General features: G+C 39.6%; 1 non-coding gene across 1 annotated transcript; it reads right to left on the reverse strand.

Annotated features, from left to right (window-relative positions):
* Positions 1-6,192: 6,192 nt before the first annotated feature.
* Positions 6,193-6,382, reverse strand: LOC116587285. Its single transcript, XR_004284359.1, has one exon. It is a non-coding gene; the product is annotated as a U2 spliceosomal RNA (small nuclear RNA).
* Between the last annotated feature and the right edge of the window lie 10,274 nt (positions 6,383-16,656).

Raw genomic sequence — 16,656 nt, forward strand, 5'->3', positions numbered from 1 at the left:
CACTGACCAAGCTCCGAGGCAAGTGTGGACAAAAAGAAACACAAGAACCTTGGGGAGACTGCAGCACACAGCATGGCATGAGAAGGAATGGTGAAAAAGATCCATTTATTGGAATCTCTAAGGAGCACTGATTGAAGAGGCGGAAGTTACCAGATAGAAGGAAAGTACTTTCTTCATAAGCGGAAAGAGCAGAGATGTTGTGTTTGGTCCTTCCTTGCGTCTTTTGCTCAAACCTGATATCCACATGGAATCGCCTCAAAGAAATCCCTGCACACCATGAATTATGTAAACACATCTGGAAGATTCTGGATGGATCTTTCTAGCAATGTAAATGCCCTCTAGACTTACAAAATATGTAGAAAGATATTTGAGGATAAAATGAGAGCAAAGGGGTAAGTGAAAAACCTTGAAAGCATGTAGCTTTGCCTTTGATAAAGAGCCGCGTTTGGTATTTTGTGTTATTTAACACATAATAAAGCAATTTTCATATAACCAACGATGGGAATAGGAATAAGACATAAGAAGGAACATTGAAGATATTTTAAGTTTATCAATGTCTATTTCTATTATATATTGTTATGCACAAATGTATATACATACATGCATAAGTATATACACGTACATATATACCCATATATGCCATATTTACACACACACACGTACGTACACATATAAAAGAAGATAATATTTATCACAGGTCCCTTATAAGGCAAACACCTCAAAATTCTTTTTTTTTTTTTAAGTTTTATCATTTATTTTGAGAGAGAGATAGAGAGCATGCCAGCATGGCGAGGGGCAGAGGGAGAGGGAGAGAGAACCTGCAGCATCTCCCCACTGAGTATGGAGCCCAACATGGGGCTCCATTCCATGACCACGTGATAATGACCCAAGCCAAAACCACATCGGTCACTCAACTGACTGTGCCACACACGCACCCCTCAAAATTCTTTTTTTTTCCATTTTATTCTATTTCTTTTCAGTGTTCCAGAATTCATTGTTTATGTACCACACCCAGTGCTCCATGCAATACGTGCCCTCCATAATACCCACCACCAGGCTCACCCATTCCCCACCACCCTTCCTTCCAAAACCCTCAGTTTGTTTCTCAGAGTCCACAGTCCTTCATGGTTTGTCTCCCCCTTCAATTTCCCGAATATTCTTTAAATGTACTAACTTACTTAATCCTCCTACTTCCCCAGAAAGTAGGTACTATCAGCATCCACATTTATACAGACAAAGAAACCAAAACAATAGACGTTTAGGAACTTGCTCAACATTTCCTGCAGAGCCCATTCGAAGGACAGACTCCAGAATCCACATTCTTAACCAACAAGAAAAAGGACAATCACAAGGTATAGACAGCACTTGGACCTGGGCCTTCTCATGGCTACAGTAAGCACCAACTGCCCTTTTTGTTATTCACTAAACACACTGAAACAATCACTATAAATGCTAAAAAAAAAAAAAAAAACAATTGAAAAAAATGTTTGAAACTTAAACTAGTTTGGAAAATCACTAATAAGATAATCTACTGAGGCTTGAACATACTGCGTTAAATATTTTTTTCTTCCTCCTGTCTTTAAAACTGTTTGGAGTTTTCATGAGCTGTAAAGACTCAAGGGAACCAGTCCAAGTAACCTTGCAGAGATTCTGAATACCACTAAAACTAGCTGTCAGCCATAAATCAGTATCTAGCTATTTTCCAACCTATTTATAAAAGTGTGGCTGTGAAATACATCTAAAATACAAATCTGAGCACATTCATCTGAAGATGGTACTTTTAGCAACAATCTTTTCAAACAAACAAATGCTGACTGTCTAAAGCAAAATAATTGCATTGTGTCAAAATGTTGGGGGTGGACTATTTAAGTCACCCGTGAAGCTGGTATGATAAATAGTGGAATTTCACCGGATGGCAGCTTCATTCCAGCTACCCGAGGGCTTCACGCTAGCACCAGCCCAGATCTGATTTTTATTGAAAGAAAAAGAAATGTGTCAGAAGCAGACAACATTTCTGGATTTCCAGTGAATAGTCTCAGAGGTACTAACATTTCATGCTCAAGATGAATTCAAGACTTTGCGATTCACTCTAGCATGTGTTCTATATCATATTCTGAATCAATTTTCTTTTCAGAGGTATTAGTCTATTGTCCTGGAAATTAGACAAATGCCACATGGTTCCAAAGCCCCTTCTATGTTCATTCTCAACAATGGCACATTAGCTTTATTCAACAAAATCAACCAGGAAAAATCAATACAAAAAGAATTTCCATCCTCTTTGAAGCTCAAGATTTATAGAAACGTAGATACATGCCAGGACCTTACGAGGTTCTGAGCAAATGCAGATGTCAATTACTGGTATTGCTTCATCCGACAACAATTTTTTGATCACTGGTTCACTGTCATCTACATTCAACTGGAAAGCTCTGGACATTTTGTTTAATTATAGCTGACAACCTGAAACACATAGAAAAGTCTGATCTCCATTACAGTTCATAGGTCTTAAGTAGAAACTTGGGATAATCTAAGATACAGATCTCTGAATTGCTTTTAGAGGGTGGGGGAGGGGCACATTTTGTGCTAATTTCTAAATCCACAGAAATTCTCCGGATTTCTCTACCAACAGGAAAATATAGCACTTAGAAACAACAACACTACAAGTTCTGCTCAATCATTTAAGCCAAATAAAGTTTTGATTTTAAGCATTTTATATATACAATTATAACATTTTGTGTGTGTGTGTGTGTATGAGATAAGAAATCTCAGCGGACAATAGGCTTCCTTTAAGAAGACAATTTGGGTACCTGGGTGACTAAGTCGGTTAAGCGTTTGACTCTGTTTCAGCTCAGGTTGTGTTTCTCATGGTCCTAAGATTGAGCCCCTGGGCCCCTTGGGCTCTGTGCTCAGCAAGGAGTCTACTTAACGATTCTCTCCCTCTGCCCCTCCCTGCAGGTGCTTTCTCTCCCAAATAAATAAAAAAATCTTTAAAAAAAAAAGGCAATTCAGTATCCACAGAGATGGGTCATGATGACTACTGATTTTGCCCTTATGCTGGATTCCAAAGGCAAAAAATAAAATGAAAGCCATTATTTTCTGTTATAAGTGAAAATAAAACAAGATCAAAAGGCATACAACTTCATTCTGTGAGTTACAGTTTTGCTTTACCGTGGTGTTTCAAAATGCACTTTGTAGAAAGAAGTTAAAGCTTTTAGGTACTCGGACTTTATGCACACTGTGTGTGATAGAAGTCCAGAGGGTCCAGCACAAACCAGTCAATAATTAGTAAGGTCAGGTTCTAACTACTGAGTCCTTCTATCCACTGTACTGGGTACTTTGTGTATTGGGTGTAATCTTAATAACAACCTTTCAGATTAATGCACTAAGGCAAAGGATTGTATACGCTTGCTCCAGAGCCACGTAAAGCGACATGAAGAACGTTTGCTGGCCCCAAACTTAGATTGTCCCATGAAGCTGTCCTCTTTCTTCTAAATCATGTACCTCCCAGATGTTAACCCACAGTGCCCATCCTACTTCAAATCACACAATGCAGCTTGCTTCCTCATATTTAGAAGCCACAATAAGGGATGACGTGGATGTTAACTAAACTTACTGGGGTGATCATTTCAAAATATATACAAAAATCAAATCATTACATTGTACACCTGGAAACAAGTATAATCTGACATGTCAATTATAGCTCAATAAAAAAGTGATAAAATTATATTACAGGTAATTGCAAATTCCTGGAAAAATAATAAATTTAATTTAAAAATAAATAACTTCGAAGAACATTGGAACAGAAAGCAAAGTCTTATGCTAATGGTTTCCCTTTACCACTACAACTGCTGACCATATTAAAATTAAAGCTCTTTTAGTAAAAATTTCATTTATTTTAAACTCCTTCCTCTTATGCGGAGAAAGGGGAACCCTCCTACAGTGTTGGTGGGAATGCAAGCTGGTGCAACCACTCTGGAAAACAGCATAGAAGTTCCTCAAAAAGTTGAAAATAGAGCTACCCTATGACCCAGCAATTACACTACTGGGTATTTACCCTAAAGATACAAATGTAGTGATCTGAAGGGGCACATGCACCCGAATGTTTATAGCAGCAATGTCCACAATAGCCATACTATGGAAAGAACCTAGATATCCATCAACAGATGAATGGATAAAGAAGATATGGTATATATATACAAAGGAATACTATGCAGCCATCAAAAGAAATGAAATCTTGCCATTTGTGATGACATGGATGGAACCAGAGAATATTAGGCTTAGTGAAATAAGTCAATCAGAGAAAGACAACTATCATATGATCTCCCTGATATGAGGAAGTGGAGATGCAACATGGAGGGTTTGGGGGGTAGGAAAAGAATAAATGAAACAAGATGGGATTGGGAGGGAGACAAACCATAAGTGACTCTTAATTTCACAAAACAAACTGAGGATTGCTGCGGGGAGGTGGGTCAGGAGAGGCTGGTAGGGTTATGGACATTGGGGAGGGTATGTGCTATGGTGAGTGCTGTGAAGTGCGTAAATCTGGCGAGTCACAGACCTATACCCCTGGGGATAAAAATACATTATATGTTTATAAAAAAATTTAAAAATTTAATAAAAATAATTCCTTCCTCTTAGTTTAACTAGAATTTCCAGGAAGAGAACTATATGAAAGAGAAGTGATGTATTTTCTAAAAGTGATACAACTTCCCCTCTGTCAATACAGTCAGCATACCAATCACTTGACTGTTTTAAATGATTTATTTTAAAAATGCACAGGTCTTGGAAGGCAGAGAAATACAATTAGTAGGTCTATGCAACTATGTGAATGTGTGTGTATGTTTAAAGAGATGGGGTCTACACATCTATACCCGAGGTAACTATCAAGTATACAATTTGAGATTTTAATGATGGAAAGTTATTAATACTAATGTTCATTTTATTTGGTATCTGCTTTCAGGAAAAGGTGAGTCGTTGATCCTCGTGTCTACAATAAACACACAGTTTATATGGTATTACTTTGAGATGTTATGAAATGTGCCCCCAAATTAGGACAATTTCATCATTTTGGATTGTACATTTTGTCTGCGTGATCTTAGTTCAAATAGTAAATCGCTCATCCATGCTGTTCTTTTCACAGTATGTACAGACAGACCAGACTGAACCACCTGGCTACTTTCCATCACCCCTCCTTTTTCAGACTTCATTTTTTTTTTTTTTTAATGGGACCTATAGAAACCTGTCTCCTCATCAAAACCACACACCGAAGAAATTTAGTTAGGATTGCGCTCAGATAGGTGGTTCACGAAATTACGCAGGACCAAATGGAGAATGTTTTCAAGGGCTTAGGAAACCCAAATGAATAACACATCGCTAAAGATGGTCCTTGGGCTGAAGTCTCAATATTTGAATTGGAGAGTGTGGAAAACGCCCCAAAATGGGTTTGCGGGAAGTGCTTACAATCTGTTTCTGTGTATGCAAGTTATCAAATTTTAAGTTTGCATGAGGAATTCATAAACACCCTGTACTTGTAAAACAAAAACAAAAACAAAAAACCCCCACGAAATCCTTCAGAAAATCTCATTCACGGGATGAAGAGTAGAGGTGTCCGTGTCACAGCTGTGATATTCTCCATGAAGCAGGACCTCCTCCAAGGGAGATGCCTGGTGGTAGGACTGCAACTCGCAGGCCTACTGTTCAGGAGTGAACAAAATTCTCAATAAACAGAAAGTAGTATTAAATAAATAAATAAAGTCTTGAAAAATATATACCCTTAAAAATTAAGTAAAGTGAGTTTATAGTTTCCTGACTGTTTTCTTTTCTACACACATTTAGGAAGTCTCATTTGAATATGGGTTTTAACTAGTGAGTGTAGTCCAGAGAAGAGGGTTGCTATTAGGAAGACAGAATAATAGCCAGTTACTGTAAATAACTAAATGGATATAGTTATAATAATTATTTATTTTTTTAGAAGATTTTATTTCTTTATTCCACAGAGAGACGGAGAGCTAGAAAGAGCACAAGCAGGGGGAGGGGGTGGGGGAGAAGCAGACTCCCTTACTGAACAGGTTGCCCAATGCAGGGCTTGATCTCAGGACCCCAGGATCATGAGCTGAGTCAAAGCCAGATGCTTCACGGACTGAGACACCTAGATGCCCCTCAGACTGATTTTAGACACTTGGTTACTTCCCCGGGGGGGTGGGCACCATTCCTGGAAATATAGCACTACCAAGTCAATGTGTGGATTGGACAGAGGAAGCTCCTCTTCCATCTCCCCGCTCAAAAATCCATTTAATATACTGTCCTCAGATAGAGGATGTATCAGATATTAAACTGATAAGAACAGATACTACACTTGATCTTAGCCAAAAGGCCAAGAAGCGATACATAGTTATAATAATAATTTTTTTACTATGGTGAGTGCTGTGAAGTGTGTAAACCTGGCAATTCATGGACCTGCACCCCTGGGGCTAATAATACATTATATGTTAATAAAAAATCAAAAATTATATTAAAAAATAATAATTTTTTAAAAAGATTTTATTTCTTTCTTTATTTGACAGAGATCACAAGCAGGCAGAGAGGCAGGCAGAGAGAGAGGAAGGGAAGCAGGCTCCCTGCTGAGCAGAAAGCCTGATGCCAATGCAGGGCTTGATCCCAGGACCTTGGGGTCATGACCTGAGCTGAAGGCAAAGGCTTTAACCCACTGAGCCACCCAGGCACAGCTCTAATAATAATTTAAAAAAAAAACAAAAAACCTGCATGACATGCCTTGAACAGTGTTAATGACTTTATATTTTTATTTAATATATTTATTTAATTTATAATTAAATAATCATATTAAATTAATTTAATTTAAATTAATTATAAATCATAATATATTAAATTATAACTAAATTAAAAATAAGTTTATTTAATAAAATATATTTAATATATTTTATTTAATATAATTTTTATTTAATATACAGGGACACAATCCCTAAAAGGTCATATTCTTAGCCCCATTTTATTGGTAAGGAAGCCGAGTCTTCATGCAGCAAAATTACTTTCCTAAAAGGATATACTTTGAAATGGCAGAGCAAGAACTCAGGCCTAGTTTTCTTTTACTGCAAAGCCCTTGCTCTATGCTGTATAGCTTCTCAAAAATATCCTAAGGTACATCTTATCAAGTCCCTGACCACCTTTTTCCACCTATATAATACATGTAAATTGAAGGGGATTCAGTAGAATTTTATCAAACCTCCAACATTAGCCAACTTGACCATAGGCTATAAGGAAAATCTGTGATTTAACTTTAAAACATAAATGCCAGATGGCAATACACATCTGTTCCTAGCCTAAACTGTAATTGAGACTTTCTTAGAAAAAGGGGGAAAAAATCTCCAGAGGAGGACCATTCACAGAGCCTCCCCCTCAGAAGCCATTGACTCCATGGTTGTACTAGCAAAACTGTACACCAGGGTTGTGTCTAGAAAATTCTGACAGAGGGCCGTGACAGCATCCACCCCAAAACACCTTTCCATCCTCTATCCTCCATGATAAGTCTCTTTCTTCCTTAGGACCAGATATAAAACATGTGGGGCCCAGGGCAAAGGGGAAATTTCAAGAGAGACAGCAGACCGCTGAAACAGCACAGAGCCTTCAAGCCCGGATCTCAGGGAGACCACAGAGGTCGTGCTCCCATGAGGCCAGCTCTGTTTCTCCTTAACATGCATTCCTACAAACACGCACAAAGCCTGTTGGGATTGGATGACTTTTATTCCTTTTCAACACTGTCTTCCATGTGTCCTTTGTGTTTTTGAATGGGGTGGTGTCCTTGGGGAGCATGGGCCTCCTAAGAGAGAGGCTGGGCCCTGCCATCCCACGTGGCTCAGTCTCCCTCCAGGGCCAAGGCCAAGAGCTCATTCTGGCGCCACAAGCCACATGTAACACATTATTCAGAAGTCGAGGATCTGATGTAACTCTCTGAACTCAGAGTTTCAAACTGAGACCTTGAAGATAATATGGTGTTTCTTAAGGGTCCCATATCACTTTAAACATAGCTAGCCCACAAACATGCTTCTCGTTGGCTTGTTTTCTCAAAAGGAAACACATCTGTAACAAAAGGTGTCCGTATAGTTTGTCCATTCGTTCTCTTCCTTTCCTAAATCAAAAAAAAAAAAAAAAAAAAAAGCACCACAGCACACACTTCAACTGTTTAGTCTTCTTTTTGTGTTTCAAAGGTTCCCCATTAGCTGAGCGGCACCATCATTTGCACCTTCTGTGCAAGGGTGAGAAACGCATTATTATCCAAGCCAAGGCTAAGGGTATTCTAGCAAGAAAGACACCCACTCGACAGAGAAAGGTTATGTAGAAAACCTCCTGCCAGAAAACTCACTATTTCCTTCTCTTTCTCTCTCTCTCTCTCATTTGAAATTCATGAAGATGAAGTACAGCTTTTGTTTCCCATCAATGAGATGAGCCTTAATACACTCTTGCCAAAAGCAAGCTAACACAGAGTAATTGTTTTTCATCTAAATTGCATGTCCAACCTGCTTAGTCTTCAAAGAACATAGATGCTACAGCTTTGATACCAACTGCAGAATGACAAAGGAGAGGGTACAAGGCACATGGGCATGATGAGAATTTTTAATCACCCCCTATCTATCAGCAAGCCCTGGAACTCTGGGGCAGTGAGAGGGGAGAAAAAAGAGGAGATTATTCATAAGGTAGATAAGGTTCCATATTTCATTCGAAACCAACTCCTTTTTTTTTTTTTTTTTTTTTTTTAAGGGGGGAAAAAGTGATTTAGAAGGAATTAAGATTCCCCAAGGTGTTTTTAATCTCTTTTCTCTCCAGGGCCATGTGCCTCATGTAGCACTTAAAAGGGTTTCAAAAATGAAAGTAAATGCCTAGAACACAGGAAAGAGATATCCATCTACACAAAGCATCTGCCTTTGTTTAAGAAAAAAAGTAGTTTCAGCTTTATGAACTTCACATCCAGACATTTTATAATTCGGATGCGTTAGTTCTTACAGGCTTTTGCTCTGTGTACACTAAAGCCAACACATAGAGACAAAAAATCATCAATACCTAATGTCTTTTTAGATATCAAACCTCCTTTATGTCAACGAGTGAGGTCATTTAATTGCGTGTAACTGGAGAGGGTATGCAAGGAGTTCTACGTGATGTGAATAAAAACCGCCCAAAGAGACAGAACACTCCAATCGGCTACCTGTTTACTACTTTTAGCAGGTAGAGATGCTGTCAAAAGGCTGGGTGGATTTTGTCATTGATCCCTGTGCTCCACTGAGTCACCAGGTACTGAAACAAAAGATTTGATTCTGTTTATTTTGTTTGTTCCAGTTAATTCAATTCTCCTTGCCTGGTTTAAACTTCTGTTTTTCTAATTACCTTGCTAAGCTCTACCAGGTCTGGAGTGCTGCTACACCTTGCCTGCACACAGAGAACGTGGGTACAAATGAACTTGCATCTTCGGCTGTAACTACAGCTACTGTCCAATAGCATGTCAACATGACAAGTTTTTGACCCTGGACAGCCAGTAATAGAAAGTATCTCCCAGGATACTGGCAAACAGGAGATAGGGTACTAGCAAGTGCATGATGAGGCTGAGGAAGGCAGAGCCGGAGAAAGGATGAGGTTAGAGATGTGGGCATGAGTGTCAGCTCCATGGCTAAACATGCTATACAACATCACCAAAACCCTCTGTGGTCAGGGGTCACTGGTAAACTCAGAGCCTTGGCCAATCTCGGAAATGATGCCTCCCATACTAAAAGCCCGTACTTTAAATTTCGGTGCTTTCCCTTCTTACTGGAGAATCCATTTCAGTGTCGGGATAGAAACAACTCTTACACCCCACGATTATTAAGACGTTATTAAACACTAGAAGGTGTCGGCACTCTGCAAGGGCTTTGAAAACAATGTCACTTTACAAGGTTTACACTGCAGATCTGGGTTTGTCTAGAGACAAAGTGAAGACAGGGAGAGATGTTAGATACAGACATTAACTAGAGACCCATCTCCTGGCCTGTTCTAACACAGGTAGAAAGGCTCTAAGAAATTCCTGTGTAACTGTCTTTCGTGATTTAGAAACTGGACACTACACCTATCAAGGTCCGGGTATTTCTCAAATACCCAACCCATTTATGTATTAGCCAACAAGTTGAGACTCTTGGTTGTGGTTTTCAAAAAACAAAACAAAAAAAACCTTAAGAAAATAAAGGCACTTGGGGCACCTCGATGGCTCAGTTGGTTAAGCATCTGACCCTTGATTTGGCTTAGGTCATGATCTTGGGGTTTCGAGCCCTCAGTGGGGCTCCGCACTTGCCTTGGCGTCTGCTTAGGATTCTCTCCCTCTCCCTTTGCCCCTCCCCCTGCTCATGGGCACGTTCTCTCTCAAATAAATAAATAAAAATCTTAAGAAAAAGAAAGAAAGAAAGAAAGAAAGAAAGAAAGAAAGAAAGAAAGAAAGAAAGAAAGAAAGAAAGAAAGAAAGCCAGCCTCGATCCAGACACTGATATCACCAGAGCTTGGTTTCTCTGTCTTAATTTCTTGGCTTTGTTTCCTCAAATGCTTCCTGCATTCTTAGGCAGGCCTTTAGTACAGGTAGCAGATATGCTACCCCTAAGCTTAAACGGAGGCTAGGCAGGAAAAGAACATCTATCAACTTCAGATCATTATCTCAAAATTAGAGTTTGTTCTTATACCTTTAAGTTAAATTAGAAGAGTCAAGCCAGTTAGTACTGTGTAGTAATAAAAGCCCCAAACTGAAATTTTCTTTTTTTTTTTAAGATTTTATTTATTTATTTGACAGAGAGAGATCACTAGTAGGCAGAGAGGCAGACAGAGAGAGAGGAGGAAGTAGACTCCCTGCTGAGCAGAGAGCCCGATGCAGGGCTCGATTCCAGGACCCTGAGATCATGACCTGAGCCAAAGGCAGAGGTTTTAACCCACTGAGCCACACAGGTGCTCCTTCTTTTTTTTTTTTTAATTAGGATTTTATTTATTTACTTGAGAGAGAGAGAGCATGAGAGGGGAAATGGTCAGAGGAAGAAGCAGACTCCCTGCTGAGCAGGGAGCCCAATGTGGGAATCAATCCCAGGACTCCAGGATCATGACCTGAGCTGAAGGCAGTTGCTCAGCCAACTGAGGCACCCGGGTGCCCCCAAACTGAAAATTTCTGAAGAAGGCAATACTACTATGGCAGTTCTTTAAGGACCTGAGCTGAAGGCAGTTGCTCAGCCAACTGAGCCACCCGGGTGCCCCCAAACTGAAAATTTCTTAAGAAGGCAATATTACTATGGCAGTTCTTTAAGGACAGAATCTCTATTTGGTCTTTGCTAAAATAAACTATTTCATTTTACACCAAACTCTCTTTGGCCGAATTCAACAGTGTCTTTAAAGAACATGATCATGAAAGCCCTATATTTTGCCCCAGTTTACAGGAAGACAAATCCTATGTACTAGAGGTAAGTACAATACAAAGAGAAATGGGGAAGACAAGGATTCTAGCTCTGACCCCAGCAGTTTGAAAAGCCCTTTAAACCCTCGGTTTTGTGAGCCATGAAATAAGAGTGCTGAATGAAGTAATTCTAAGTTTTGTTTCGGGTTCTGGAATGTTATGAATCCATGTAGTGCTGACCTTGCTGTTATAATGCTGCAGGTTTGGGGATTTTTTTGCTTTCTTGATATTATTTTTCCCTTAACAAGGGAAACCAAGGGTTCAGAACCCTAAAAAACACCACAAAGTAGGTCAGAAACATCATGCAAGAGATGAGATCATTCAGAAGTTTTACAGGAAATAAGTAGCTAAGCCAGTGGCCCATTCTCCTGAACACTTAGCCATTCCATGGGAAAATAAGCAAGCACAGAAGGCAGTGAAGCCAGCCTCAATGCAAGCTGAGCACCCACGTATTGATCTTCTGTCTGCCTGGGTCACAGGGTTGCTGGTATACATTAAGTAGGGAAAGGACTGAAAATTACATTAATTCAAATGGCTAAATCAATATTTAACAATGCAGTTAGTGGTAGTTGACCTTAAATGCACCTTTAATAAAACAAAGGTGATTCAGGCCAGCATCCAGCATATGCCATTCAGAAATATGAATTAAAGCAGAACAGATACGTTAAAGAGCTCGACTAACACAGACACCTTTGCCGATCAGGCTGACGGCAAGAAGGTCGAAGCTGCTCTCTCAACAAAGGCAAGTTGAATTTTATTCATGGGATGCTGTGTCTTCATTTATCACCTCCCTCCCTTGTCTCAAGGCTTGGACAGCCTTGATCTCAGCATATTTAAAAGTAGGAAAAGGATTTCTACAGCTGTTTCCCCAGGAAATTGTAAATCTGTAGCGATAGCTTTGTAACCTTGAGCACACTCTTCAGGAGCAAACACAGACGTTACTGTTGTGAGTCCAGGAAGCCTGTCTTACTGTAACCTGATTTGCATATATTTGCATAGAAACATATCAGTTTGGATTCCTCTTCTGTTAAAGGTGACTGAAGTAAGTTTGCTTATGTTAAAAAGGCTGCAGAAAAGGAACAAAAAAGAAGGAACAGATCCCAGCGATCTCTTCAAGATGTCAGAGGACAATCTCAGATGTTTATTAGCTATCAGGCTCACAGATGTGAGACTTTTTCAAAAGGCCTTGCTGTCTCGGAACTACTTTAAGCTATAGAGCGTTGTAGTTATCACTACTAAGGACTTGGTGGTAACTCTAAGGAAAAGGTCAATCTAAGAATCTATTTCAATATACCTTAAGGCAGCAGGAGGCTCTAGGGAATTCCCCTCAGGAGCAGAGGAAAGTTTCCATGATTTTGTGACCCAAAGATGCCTGGGCCAGGGATGCCATTTCTGTCATACTCCTGTTTGGTTGCAAGGACAAATGTGTAATAATTAGAAATCTCTCGTGAGACATTTCCCTTTGATTTGTTGTTTGGTGATGACTACAGTTCCTCTGTAGCCTGACTTCTCTCAGGTTTGTCTGCTGGTTACCATGGCAACGTGGCTCTATACGCATCCTAAGAGCTAAATCAGCATTCTGCCTCATGTAAGCTTCCGGCAGTAGAACTTCACTAGGAATCCAGCAATAAGTTTCGGGGCTGAATGTAAAACCAAATGCTGAAAATATGACGGTACACTTGAAAGGGTGGAGGAATATTCTCCACAGAATGAGATCACAGTTTCTTTGTCATCAAGGACAGAAAACAAATGTGGGATCTCTCATTGGCTTAGTCACAGGCCCTCTGGCTGGGCTGGGAGGGGAGGGCAGGGTGCTGGCAATAAATGTTAGCGAACCCAGCTAATGCTGAGACACAAACAGAAGTTGTTTGTGACCCTAAGAAAGGCAAGCAACAGCTTAGCTCCTGGGAATTCCCTCTGCCCAGGGCATCCCACATACAAATCACTAGGCATATCCACCTTTTCACAGAGCTTCTATGTCCAAAGGGTGACTGAATTTTAAAATATTGTAGGAAATTCATAATGATAAGTACATAAATGTATACTGATAAATGCCTACATCAAAAAATAAGAAAGATCTCAAATAAATAACCTAACTTTGCATCTCAAGGAACTAGGAAAAAGAAGAATTTCTAAAAAGCCCAGAGTTAGAAGGGAGAAAATAACAAGGATTAGAGTAGAACTAACTAAAATAGACACTAAAAAGACAATAGAGAAGATCAATGAAACTAAGAGCTGTGGGATTTTTTTTTTTTTTTTGAAGATAACACAATTTTGACAAATCGTTAGCTGGACTCTGCAAAAAAAAAAAGGAGAGAGGACACAAATAAGTAAAATCAGAAATGAAAGAGGAGACATTACAACTGATAGAGCAGAAATATAAAGGATCATAAGAGATTACTCTAAGCAGTTCTACTCCAGAAAATTGGACAACCTAGAAAAAAATGGATGAATTCCTATAAACAACCTGCCAAGACTGAATCATGAAGAAATAGGGAAGCTGAACAGACCAATTACTAGTAAAGAGACTAAATTAATCAAAAACCTCCCAACACACCGATGCTCAGGACCAGGTGGCTTCACTGGTGAATTCTACCAAATATTTAAAGATTCGATACCAATCCTTCTCAAACTTTTCCACAAAATAGAAGAGAAGGGAATATTTCCAAACTCAGTTGATGAGACCAGCTTTTCCTCAATACCAAAATCAGACAAAGACCTCATAAGAAAATATAGGCCAATATGCCTGATGAGCATAGATGCAAGTCTTCCACAAAATATTAACAAACCAAATTCAACAGTATAATCAAAGGATCATACACGATGATCAAGTGGGATTTACGCCAGGCATACAGGGATTATTCAACATCTACAAAGCAATCAGTGCAACATGCTACATTAACCACATGAAGGAAAAAAATTATGATCATCTCAATAGATGCAGAAAAACATTTGGCAGAATGTTAAAATCGGTTATATTTTTTAAAAGGTCTAGATGAAAATTAAACAGAGTGTTAAAAATGATCAAGATTAACTTACTTTGTAATTTTCCTTATAGATTTGTTTATAATTAGACAAATTAGAACTCAAAAAAATTGATTACTATATTTCATAATTCCCAGCAGTGATGCCTAAAATAGTTATAAATTCACATTGATAGACCGGGCTAAACATTCAGGCAAAGAAGTCACAGAGATAACAGGGTCATGTAAATTACCCATGCAAATTATGAACTGCATGTAAATGATATTTATTTTTTTCCTTTTTCAAAACTATGCCAATAACCTGAAAATATCTATCAAAGGCCTTATAAGGAAGTTCTTGGTCTCTAGGAGGCTGAGGAGAAATAGATTATCGCAAGCTAAACAATTTCATTGAAAAACAACTCAAAATTCAGTCCTTATCATTTTTTAAAAATTTATTTTATTTTTTCAGTGTTCCAAGACTCATTGTTTATGCAGCACACACCCAGTGCTCTATGCAATCCGTGCCCTCCTTAATACCCACCACCAGGCTAACCCATCCCCTTACCCCCTCCCTTCCAAAACCTTTAGCTTGTTTCTCAGAGTCCATAGTCTGTCATGGTTCATTGCCCCCTCCAATTTCCCCCAACTCACTTCTCCTTTCCTTCTCCTAATGTCCTCCGAGTTAATCCTTATGCTCCACATAAGGAAACCATATGATAACTGACTTTCTCGACTTAACTTATTTCACTCAGTATAATCTCCTCCAGTCCTGTCCATGTTGATATAAAAGTTGGGTATTCATCCTTTCTGATGCAAACACACCATTTCTTTAAAAAAAGATCTGATTTATTTATTTGAGAGAGAGAAGGCACGAGCAGTAGGGAGGGGTAGAGGGAGAGGGAAAAGCGGACTCCTCGCTGAGCAAGGAGCCTGACGCATGATTCAATCCCAGGACCCTGGGATCATGACCTGAGCCAAAGGCAGATGCTTAACAAACTGAGCCATGCAGGTGCCCCACAAACACACCATTTTTCAAGAACAAGATCTAACATTTCCCAAACTAATATCTGGATCTGAGATTCTGATTAATCAAACACAAAACATGTGCACTGGTTAAAAAAAAAATCATTAATGTGTAGTACAGAGAACAGACATTCTCACTTCTAACCCATAAACACAGTCAGTCTCCTTCAAAGCATGGAATTTCATTTCAGGATGCAACAGAATTTTAGTAGTGTCAAGGGGCCTTCTGCTTCCACTGAAGATGTGGAACGACTGTTGGCCAACTTTTTCTGTAAAAGGCTAGATGGTAAATAATTTTTGCTTTACAGGCCATATGGTCTCTGTCACCACTACTCGATTTTTAGTCACGGGAAAGATGTAAACACAATGAACACGGCTGTGTTTCAGTGAAACGGTATTAATGGAAACAGGTGATGGGCAGGCTTTGGCCCACAGATCAAAGTTTGCCAAGACTGAATATAGAAAGTCACAAGTGAAAGGTATCCTCACCCCAACAATAAGAGCAAGCTGAAAGATACTCAGAGAACACTTTTAGAGCCCATGAGAGAGCCAAAGTCCTTGGGTAAACTAATGAACTAAAAGCCAGAGTGACAAGCTCCTCTAAGGGGAGACAAGAATCACTCACTATTTCACCTCTGCCAAAGCAGCAAGAAGAGGAGGAAACTGCCATGGAGGGGAATAAGAAAAAAAAAGCTACAAATCTAACAAAATCCTAAAAGCCAAATAGGGCTGGTATAACAAGTTAGGGTCCCTGGGAGCTCGAGACACACAGAGTCTACACTTACTCATTGACTTTTTCATAGGCCAAAACCAAGTTGGCCTAAGAAAAAAGTGGAAGAATGGAGAGATATCTGCTCTGTGGCACAGACGTTACGGAGCTTCCCTGGGTCTGATGCTGGAGCAGGTGAACAGGAGAAACCTTCCAGCATGGGAATCCCGTGTGAGTCCAAGACAGCAGCAGTCTCCCACTGAGGAGGGGAAGGAATGCTGAGAGATACCCAGCACTGAGGCAAAGTCACATGTGCCATGCTGAAGTCGCAGGGCAGGATATTTAAAGGAAACCATCTGAGACCCCAGCCCTCATGCTGAGGAGGAAGCAGCATTGAACCACGGGGGGACCTTGAGGCCTGAGGCACACTCATCATAACTAATGCAACAACAAAGCCCAAACTCAACTCCCTATGGACTAGATTGTCCCAAACTACCACT

This window comes from Mustela erminea, chromosome 3 (assembly GCF_009829155.1).
Source record: "Mustela erminea isolate mMusErm1 chromosome 3, mMusErm1.Pri, whole genome shotgun sequence".
Lineage (NCBI taxonomy): Eukaryota > Metazoa > Chordata > Mammalia > Carnivora > Mustelidae > Mustela > Mustela erminea.